General features: G+C 47.8%; 1 long non-coding RNA gene across 1 annotated transcript; it reads right to left on the bottom strand.

Annotated features, from left to right (window-relative positions):
• Window positions 1-499: 499 nt before the first annotated feature.
• LOC146268326 (uncharacterized) lies at window positions 500-3,163 on the bottom strand. Its single transcript, XR_014768922.1, has 2 exons — window positions 1,711-3,163; window positions 500-1,415 (listed from the first exon to the last, which is right to left on the bottom strand). It is a non-coding gene; the product is annotated as an uncharacterized LOC146268326 (long non-coding RNA).
• Between the last annotated feature and the right edge of the window lie 616 nt (window positions 3,164-3,779).

Genomic DNA, 3,779 nt, shown 5'->3' with positions numbered 1-3,779 from the left:
GCTCTACAATAATGTACCGACCATGAAGTTGTTACACTGAACATAGACAAGGAAAGCGAGGAATAGGGCAAGGAGAGAGACAGAGAGAGAGAAAAACAAAAACTAGAGAGATGGAAGATGAACTTGAACGAGAGGAAAGAAATGAAAGATGAGCACAAGTTTGACGTCACACTCACAAAAAACAGTTACATTCATAGTGACCTTTTGAGCGCAGTTGCTTGGCGACGGCAACAAACACAAGTGTTTCAGAACAAATTGTGAATTGATGCAATTCACAAAGAAAGGGAAAGATGAAGCCTTGAATGTTGAAGTCATGAGTCATCGGGGGAGTCATTCAGCAAAAACTTCAATAAATAAACACTCCCATGTACAGATAGACCCCACACTTGCTTGTTCCTTTACACACTCTGTTACACACTCATGGCTGTAGGGGATATTAGGGAAACATAACATAAAATATACCAGCTTGATGAGTAGTGTGAACGTACGACAAGGACAATGAATGAAAATGTGTGTTTATTTATACAACATGACTAAGAGGAAAATGGGAGATTAGTGCTAAAGCAAATGAACAATGAAAACATTTCCCAAACCTAATCTAAGACCGATAATTACACCTGACTAAGCCAAACAAAACAGTTGGCACGTCCCCCAACTAACTTGTGTGTGATCGAAGAGACCTCCGCGTAGCATGTCCACATAGGCTGTCACCCATTCACCTTTTGTAAAGGTTAACCATAAATAAACTGTAACAAAAATAATACTCAATGAATTGTCAATGTGTCAGTGTGATGGAGGTAAACGGCACAGCCAGTGAGAGTGGTGGAACTGCAGGGCTTGAATGTGGCTGATCCTCTTCTGATTTGGACAAGGGAGATTGGGGGATGATGATGAGTGTGACGCACAGCGACCAATAGCAACGGGTCACTGGGATGAGGGCCTAAAGTTAGGAATGCACGGTTATAGACGCTGCGAAGTAACCACAAGATGACCGCTGATAGGCCACGTTTGGCACTCTTGGTTGATTTGAGAGGGGTGAGAGGTCCCTTCTTTCAATCCCCGATCGCTAACCTCCTCCTCCATTCCTCTACCTCCTCATCCCTCCATTCATCCTCCGTGGCTATCCACCTGGGGCCAAGCGACAGGGTTTCTCTGGAGTCGTCGCAGGGGCTCTGTGTTATGGGGAGGGGTGGACCTGCTAAAAGGGCGGGGGCCACAGTCTCAACAGTCTTCAGAGACCTCCATCCATGCCTTAACCGTGGAGCGAAACCCTCCGATCGTGCACTGGTCATGGACGTGCTTCCGCTGTAGGCTCTGTGGCCAATCCATTGAGCACATGTGGAAGATGAAGCGTGGCTCGCAGGCCATATGAGTCATAAGGCTCCTTGAGGAGCCTGTCTCTCACCATTTGGGTCCTATTTGAGATGGAGGAGGAGAGAACGGCTGAAAACCCACCAGCTGGTTCTCATTTCTCTTCTACGGTCTAACCCCCAACCCTGAATCTCCGCAGCTCTCCGATCCCACCCCGCACCCCCGCTCCAACCTCTACCCAACCTACCCCAGTTTGTCCTGCATTCATCATCAGCTCCGAGTTTTACCACTCCCTACATCCAAACACACGCACCCTCCCAAACACACACACATACACACACACACACACACACACACACATCCTTCCCTTTTCCACATGTGACTGGGCAGAGACCATACCTGATCCATGGATCCGAGAGAGAGATGGGCGGGGGTCTGGGTCGGAGCGCAGAACACATCGGATTGGTCTTTACTGGGATCGGTGGTCTGGGGTGATTGGATTGGCTGAAGCCCTGCATACACACCACCACTCCTATTTCCAATCCACAAGTATTTGGGGCCTTCTGCCTTCTCCATACAATGTGCACAGTGTGGTGTGTGTGTGGTACAAGAAGATGTACAGTAAGGTATGTGTAACCACATAAGACCTTTTCCCACAGTCCTGAGGGTGTACTGAGGGTGGAGGAGGATAGAGGGGGGGGGGGGGCGTGGTTGTGAACTGAACATCCATCTACCTCCTGGTCAGTATTAACAATAGTTAAGACCTTTAGGTAAAGGTCACGAGGTTAACACACAATTAGTTCAAATTCTTGCTGAGCTGGCAGAGTCTGATAAACCAACCAAAAACAAGCACATTTCCATTCACCCATGCAGGCAACACATTTCATCTCTTGCTGAATGCCGGCAAACATTTAAACACATGCACACAGAAATAAGAACGCGCACACGTATCTTTCACCAGCATATCTATCCAGGGAAATAGGTAAACAAACATTCTTTTGGCAGAGATGAAAGAGATGAGGGAGTGATTGTAGAGAGAGGGGGATGGAGGAGATGTGAGATAAGATCTGACCCTAATTATATGGGTGAGATGGATGAAGTCCGTGTATAGGAGGGTGTGGGGCCCGCCCCTGGCCCCTGGCCCCCGGTCCAGGAGCCTGCAGTACCAGGCCCAGCCATCGACCCCGGTGCCTGTCAATAAATCTAAGAAAAGCGACCTTTCCACTAAAAGGCTCGGGGCCTCACTGTCAAAGAATGTATCAACGAGGAATAGCTGAAGGAGTGAGGGCTCGAGCTAGGGCAGATGAATGTGCTTTAAGAGTTAACCGTACCAGGTGAGCTGGAGCGGGAGAGCTTTATGTGTCATGGTTAAGTGTGTGTGTGTGTGTTGGGGAGGGGGTGGGGTTCTGTGTGTGTTCACTCATGAGTGTGCGTCTTCTGTTAGTGTTGTAAAAAGGGTCAATAGGCTGCAGAGAAACACAAGCTTACATCATATACAATAAAAGAAGGAATGCTCTCATTTGTGTTCCAGGGATGAGCAAATAGAAGTAATCGACTCTCTCTCCCTCACTCTTTATGTCTCTTTCTTCACTCTCTCCCTCTCCTCACTCTTTTCCTCACTATTTTCTTTCCCTCGCTCCCTCGCTCCCTCCCTCTCTCTGGGGCTTCAAGAGGGATTTAACCAGGATCAGCCTGTCCCGCTCCAACCAATCAGATCTCTCCCAGAGTCTTTCGTGCTCACAAGAAGTATGTTTTTTAAAAGATTTGTACTCAGTGGACCACAACACACGCAAGCACACACACACATGCATGGACATGCATATTACGCATGCACACTAATTTCATGAACTCATCAGGCAATACACTATCTCTCTCTTTCTCCCTCCCTCCCTCCCCTCTCTCTCTATCTCTCTCACACACACTCTGTGTATCTATTTCTCTCCCTTTCTCTTTCTCACACACATCGACAAATACACTCTAATACATATATACTCACACACCACACCAATCTTTTTTTTTCCTTGTTATTTTCCTATGACTTTCTCCCCTCTTCCCCTCTCTCTTTTCACGCTCTGCTGAATTTGCTTGGTGATTGTTGTCTGTGATAGCTCCCTAACGTGGTGCTCTGATGCTTAACAGATGTGTGAGCGTGTGAGTCTATTCATCTGTGTGTGTGTGTCTGTGTGTGTGTGTGTGTGTTACTCTGTGTGTGCATGTGTGTGTGTTACTGTGTGTATGTACTGTGTCAATGCAATGAGCATGTGAGAGAATATAGCTGTATTCTAGTATCACACACACACAATCCCAAGCAGGGGCGGGGGAAGGAGAGTATATGGAGGAGTGTGACTATCATCTGCTGAACCCCCCTCTACCCCTCCCCCCTCCCCCCCTTATGAGGGGGCACTAAGTCACCAACTGGGAAGTTACCTGGAAGGCCAGCCAACCTTCCCCTATCTGGGTCTCCAACG

The sequence above is a fragment of the Hypomesus nipponensis genome, chromosome 11, assembly GCF_054491055.1.
Source record: "Hypomesus nipponensis isolate SF chromosome 11, ASM5449105v1, whole genome shotgun sequence".
In the NCBI taxonomy this organism is placed as follows: domain Eukaryota; kingdom Metazoa; phylum Chordata; class Actinopteri; order Osmeriformes; family Osmeridae; genus Hypomesus; species Hypomesus nipponensis.
Note: the sequence above shows the minus strand (reverse complement) of the source record. Positions and strands in the feature narration are given on the sequence as shown.